This window comes from Neomonachus schauinslandi, chromosome 5 (genome assembly GCF_002201575.2).
Source record: "Neomonachus schauinslandi chromosome 5, ASM220157v2, whole genome shotgun sequence".
Classification (NCBI taxonomy): Eukaryota; Metazoa; Chordata; class Mammalia; order Carnivora; family Phocidae; genus Neomonachus; species Neomonachus schauinslandi.
Genome location: NC_058407.1, coordinates 116,359,252 through 116,366,564, shown reverse-complemented (window position 1 = coordinate 116,366,564; position 7,313 = coordinate 116,359,252).

Below are 7,313 nucleotides of genomic sequence, written 5' to 3'. Positions count from 1 at the left end.
ATCATAGGAGAAAACAACTGAAACCCGTATAATCACCACAAAACTGGTATGCATAATAACAAAAATTCTAACAAGCTGTAAAATAAAGAGAAACAATCGAAAAGAAAAAAGAGACAAGAATGCACAATTCACAGGTGGAAAACCTTAGTGGGTAGTAAATGTCTGAAAAGATTCTTGACCCCATTAACATCCAGGGAAATGAAAATTAAAGACCAATGAAACCCCATTTTGTACTCATCATATTGGTAAAAATTAGTAAATCCCATAACCTGAAATACTGACGAAGATGTGAGGAAACAGGGACTCGTACATGTTGTTGGTAGCACCACTTTGAAGAGCAATAGGAAAGGCCTGGGAAAGCTGAAGATATTTGTTTGATTGTTTGATCCATCAAGTCCACTTCTAGAAGTCTACTCTAGAGAAATCGGCATGAACAAGGTTTGTACACAGTTATGCATTCATAGCATGGTAGCATGGTTTGCAAGAGCTGAAGAATGAAAACATCCCACTGTGTCTAAGTAGAATAATGCATATCTTCTGGCTTATCGCTACAACATATTCCATACAGCAGTTAAATGAATGAGCTAAATCTAGATCTATCTATATATAAAATACTGAATGATAAAATCAAGTTATAGGGTGCCTGGGTGGCTCAGTCGGTTAAGCGACTGCCTTCGGCTGAGGTCATGATCCTGGAGTCCCGGGATCGAGTCCCGCATCGGGCTCCCTGCTCAGCGGGGAGTCTGCTTCTCCCTCTGACCCTCGTCCCTCTCTTGCTCTCTCTCTCTCATTCTCTCTCTCGCAAATAAATAAATAAAATCTTAAAAAAAAATCAAGTTATAAAAGCATACCAACAGTATGATACCTCTTATGTGGGGCTTAAAAACACCCTAAACAATAGTTCAAAGTGTTTTTTTTTTAAAGATTTTATTTATTTATTTGCGAGAGAGAGAATGAGAGACAGAGAGCAAGAGAGGGACGAGGGTCAGAGGGAGAAGCAGACTCCCCGCTGAGCAGGGAGCCCGATGCGGGACTCGATCCCGGGACTCCAGGATCATGACCTCAGCCGAAGGCAGTCGCTTAACCGACTGAGCCACCCAGGAGCCCAGTTCAAAGTATTTTAAGATGTAGTTATTTGGATCCCATGAATGGTGCCCAACCGAGGGTGAATTTGCCCTCAAGGGATATTTGATAATGTCACAACTGGAAGAGGATGCTCCTGGTGACTAATGGGTAGAGCCCAGGAATGCTGCTAAATACGCTACAATGCATTCATTGTACAACTGTTACCCTCCCTCCCTCCAACACACATCAAAGGATTATTTGTCCCCAAATGTCTAAAGTTCTGAGGTTGAGAAAACTTGCTCTGATCCATCCTATTCAAATCACATAACTGAGAATGGGGGTTGGGGGTGCAGTTACCCGGGTGGGGGAGGACTTTGTTCTTTAAAGAAAAATCAGAGTATAGGCCAAGGAGAAGGGGAAGTATTTAAAACATATCAACCGTAGTATGTATGAAAAAGATTGAAAGAATATATACCAAAATATGATCAGTTAAAGATTTCTGAGGCAGTGCTCAAGAATTTTTTGTTTGCATACTTCTATTTTCTATTTTACCCAAAAGGAACATGAGCATTTGTGAAATTAAAAAGGAAATCTTTTGAAAGTACAAAAAATGTGTCTTCTCACCAAAAAATATTTTCTCCAAAATTTTATGCTTCAGAACAGATTGGTTTCACCCTGCCCACGTTTACGGGTTATTATTCTTGGGTATTACCTACTTTGTTTTCTGCCTTTCGCCTTGACAATATTTCATATAGATCATTCCATAAATCCAAATAATCTTCATATGGGATATTTTAATGGCTCTATAATGTTTCACTGTGTTACTATGTCAAGATTTACTTAACCACTTCCCAGCTGTTAACGATTTTAGATTCTTCCACCATTATGAAAGGCACAGCTGTAAACATCTTTGCAAAAATTGGGTATTTCCCCTTATTGAGTTCTTTCCTTAGGATTTGCTCTCCAAAGCAGATTTGCCAAATCAAAGGATAGGATGAATTCAGTGATACATGAACTTTGGTACATGTTGTCAGATTTCTTTCCAGAAAAAATGATGCTACCATTTCTACAATTAATGTATGAGTATACTTGTGTCCCCAAAGCACTATTAACTGTGGTTTAAAAAATTGTTATTAATAATTTAATACATATAAAACAGTATATTGGGCTATTTTAATTTGCAATTCTTTAATTATTAGGGAAGTTAAACATTTTTCCCAGCGTTTGTTCACTATTTGTATTTTCCCTTGTGCAAACCATCTGTTTATACCCTTTTACCATCTGTCCAGTCAGATCTGAGTTTGCCCATATAGATGATATTAACTTCCCTTATATTATAATAGTAAATTTTAATAGGTTATTACAATGCTCCCCTGTTGTTTTCCTTTTTTACTTTTCCAATTTGGGACTGTGATGGTTCATTTCATGTGTCAATTTGACTGGGCCACGGGATACCCAGTTAACTAGTTAAACATTATTTCTGGGTGTGTCTGTGCGGGCGATTCTAGAAGAGATTCATGTTTGAATTGGTGGACTGAGTGAAGCCAGTGGCCCTCCCCAGCGTGGACCAGCATCCAATCACTGAAGGCAGAGGAAGGCTGAATTGCTCTCTGCCTGACTCTTGAACTGGGTCATCGGTCTCCTACTGACCTCAGCACTCCTGCTTCTGAACACTCCATCTCTCAGGACTTGAACTACAACCCAGCTTCCTGGGTCTCCAGCTCGTAGACTTCTCAATCTCCATAATCATGTGTGCCAACCCCTTACAATAAATTTCTCTATATTATATACATCTCCCATTGGTTCTGTGTCTCTGGACAACCCTGACTAATACAGGGACTAATCATTTTTTTTTGTTCTGCATTTTGTGGTCAGCATGTACGCATTTTAACCTTCCTGCACTGAACCTGTCCGTCTCTGCATTGGTTCATTGGTAATTCCTTTAGCTGCTTCCATTGCCCGAAAATCCTTTTCCTTTCCAGATGGATATGTGTAGCCTTGTTTTATTTCATAGGTATATATGTACACACACATACATATGACACTAAATTTAACTCAAAAATTACTACTTTTGGTTGAAGTAAGTTATCATTCTAAGCCTTAGACTCTAAGCTTCTTTTCCTGTCTTGATAGTAACCTTCCCCCAGAACACACATTGAAGGATTTTATCTCCCATTGTTTATAACAGATTAAATATATATTGATTTGGGGAATCTCTATTTGCCTCCCAGGCCTAATTTTTGGTTAGCCCATTTTTGATAAATACTGTTTCCCAACAAGGAACTTTAGTATATGGTATAGCCAGGATTACTTTTCTTATAAAAGTATTCTTTTTTTCCACACTTATTTATTTTGTCAATTTTGACAAAGTAACCCACTGGAATTATAAATGATATTGCCTAACTCTATAAGTTAACTTGAATATTATTTTAAATCTTCACCATTTCAGCTCTCTGGTCAGCGGGAAAGTGTAACTTCCCATTTTTCACCAGAAGTCATATGATTACAGACTTAAGACAATTCAGATATCATTCAATTTCTAGTTCTAGGAGCGCCTGGGTGGCTCAGTCATTAAGCGTCTGCCTTCGGCTCAGGTCGTGATCCCAGGGTCCTGGGATCAAGCCCCGCATCGGGCTCCCTGCTCGGCGGGAAGCCTGCTTCTCCCTCTCCCACTCCCCCTGCTTGTGTTCCCTCTCTCGCTGTGTCTCTCTCTGTCAAATAAATAAAATCTTTAAAAAAAAAAAATTTCTAGTTCTAGGCCATCCTGCTCTGCACTTATCCCATTTTACAGATGATCAAACCAAGGCCCCCAAACCTATATCTGCTTAGGGAATAGCTGAAAATAAGACTTATTTCATCTGGCACTTTTTCTATCACACCATTTATTCAAGTCTTCATTTGCTTCTCTTAATGCTTTAAAACGTTTACAGATGTGGGTGCCCAGGTGGCTCAGTTGGTTGAGCGTCCGACTCTTGATTTCAGGTCAGTTCATGATCTCGGGGTAATGGGATTGAGCCCTGGACGGGCCTATGACAGGCCCATGACAGGCCACCATTGGGCTCCAAGCACAGTGGGGAGTCTGCTTGAGATTTTTTCCCTCTGCCCCCCCCCCACTCTCTCTCTCTCTTTCTCAAAAGAATAAATCTTAAAAAAAATAAAATAGTTACAGATGTTAGGTATATCCCAGTTGGTTCATTTCTAGGACTTTTCTAGATTGCCATAGAAAATATGGGCATTGATACGGAAATTTAGACATATGGTTTCTTCAGTGGAGAGCAAAAGCACACAGCTTATTCTCTTTTTTTTTTTTTTGGTAGGGAAAAGCAAACTGGCTTTTGAACTGATCTCGCATTTTCTGGGTCACTCTTATCTTTTTAAGGATTTTATTGTGAACAATAGTTTCTTATGTACTACAGTCTGCAGGGAAGTATGTTAGGTACACAAAGAGGTAAAGTTACAGAATCTTGTCTTTCTAAGAGATTCTCACAATCAAATTCCAAACATTAGATATAGAGTATCAATTTCAAACAATAGAAAATCCCAAATAACAGTGATTTAAAGAAAATATGGACTTGTCCATGTAATGAGAAATCTGAAGGTAGGCAATCCATTACATTGGTTACACAGTGTCATCAGGGACCCAGGCCAACTTCCTGACTTCCACTTTGATATCAGGGTGTGGGGCTCATGATCATGTATATCAGAAGATTGCTAATGCTCTAGCCATCATGACTAATTTCCAGGGTGAAGGAAGACCAATAGGCCAGTACTAACCAAGTCAGATCTTCCTAAACTGGTTTTCCTGGAAGCCTCTAGGTGATGTCTGCTTTTGTCATTGTCCAGAACTGTGTCAAATGACCACCACTAGCAACAAGGGAGCTGGTGGGTGAAACATTTTTAGCTAGGCACACTGCTACCCTCAATAAAATAAAAAATCTGTCTATAAATAAAGATGGGAGAATGGATATTGACCAAGCAGCTTATAGTCTCTACCACTCAGCATCCGTGGTAAAACATAAACAAGGGTTTTCTTTAGACTAAGACCATTTGCTAATGAGAGATCGGCACATGGTCTTCATGGTTAAGTTGGACTTAGACAAATGATGGTGGGCAATAACCCCAGTTTAGAGATAAAGAAACTGAATATTTGGCCAAGGTCATGCATCTTAAAATGTAAGATACCCTGAATTGGGTCTTAGGCCAGACTCCATGTTTTTCACAATGTCACAAGGTTAAATTTATTTCTGGAGAATAAGTTTATTTATTGGGATTAGGAGGGATGAAGATGAGTGGGATACACTTCTGCTATTTCTTGACAGTTTCTAAAATCGAAACCTTAGGGGGACTCTACAAACTCTTCAACCAACTAGCAGTGTGACCATGGACAAGCTAATTAACCTGCCTGGATCTGAATCAAATATGAAACCAGTCAGACATTAGAAGAAAAGAACACTACAGACCGCTAGCCCTCATGAACATGGATGCAAAAGCTCTAAACAAAATTTTTAATAAAATTAGATGAATAAAAAATTTAAAAATGCAATCTAACTATATTTTCTGATCCAGCATATATGTGTGTGTATAGATCTATATCTTTATCTATAAATCCTGGATTCATTCTTTTCTTTATTTATTGTAATTTTTGAAGATCTACCTAGAAGGTTCCCATCAGTGAGCTAAACACTATACATTGTAGAAGAAGAATGAACAAGGCTGAAGCTTACAGTATTGGGCTAGGGAAGAATAAAAAAAAAAAAGCTTCAAATGCTGTTGTATGGTTTATTGGTTTTGCCACCATTTCTGAATTGATATTGTGCATCAAAAGCTAAAAAAGAGGCATAACTTTATTGGAAGCCTCCTCTATCAAAATTCAAAAGAGAGGAAGGGGAAATGGCAGGAGCAATCTCAGAAAAGGATACAAAACGCTGCATTTAGAGGAAAGCACACACTAAACAGAGCATCCAAGTTCCGCAGGTACAGATTGGAGGATGGGAGATGCTTGGTGCTAAATGTACCTTCCAGATGATATATTGTATAGTACCTTTCAAGTGAAAAGTGTAAGAATTAGGAATTCTTGGCACTGAGAGAGGGCTCTGTGTGTGTGTGTGTGTGTGTGTATCTCTATCAAGAAAATCTCAAGAACATCCTGACTTCTCTTCTTGTCTTCTGCTTGGTGACACTTCCATTTATCTCTATAAAAAATAGTGCTATCCTGGCTTTGGGAAGCCACACTTCTGATCCTGATTCCTACATACTGATTGGTTGTGTGATATTGATAAACCACTAGCTATACTGGCCCCATTTTCACCATGGACCATTTAAGGTAGGTGGCCAGATGATCTTGCCTGCACCTTCCAGCTCTAAACAAAATGCATGGCCTAGGTGAGTGATCTCTGCCACTTGGATCCCAAGCACACAGCATGCTTAAAGTAATCACATTATTTTAATATGAATTCTCTACATACAACCTTATGCCATGGCATGCAAAACACTGGAAAAATTACATTACTGGAATCATCCAAAATGAGTTTGATCACTTAACATTGCAGTGCTGTGACATCTTTGATAATATTATTTGCCCAAGAGAAAAGGAAGCACATATGCATATAAAGATTTGTACAGGAGGGCGCCTGGGTGGCTCAGTCGGTTAAGCGACTGCCTCCGGCTCAGGTCATGATCCCGGAGTCCTGGGATCGAGTCCCGCATCGGGCTCCCTGCTCAGTGGGGAGTCTGCTTCTCCCTCTGCCCCTCCCCCCTCTCATGCTCTCTCTATCTCATTCTCTCTCCAAATAAATAAATAAATAAAAATCTTTAAATAAAAAAAAGATTTGTACAGGAATGTTTCTAGCAGCTTTATTTCTAATAAGGAAAAATTGGAAATAATATACATGTCTATCGATAGATGACTAGATAAATATATTGTGGTATATCCATAAATGGGATACTACTCAGCATGAACAAGGATTCCATTTATATGCAACTCAAGAAAATGCAAAATAATCTGTAGTTCCACGATACATACAATTCTGCAAACAAAGTAAAACAGATCAGTGTTTGGGCTGGGGGCTGGGAAATGGAGTGGGGAAGGGTGGTGGAGGGAAGGGCCGGGGGAGAAGCATGGGGAGGCGGTGGGCACGCCGGAGCAATCAGGTGGGCAAGGGAGAGGGGGCTAGGGAGGGTCAAGGGAAGGCCGGTAGGGGTAGGCGCGGAAGAGAGGTAGGGAGAGGTACTTGGAGGCGGGCGGGAGT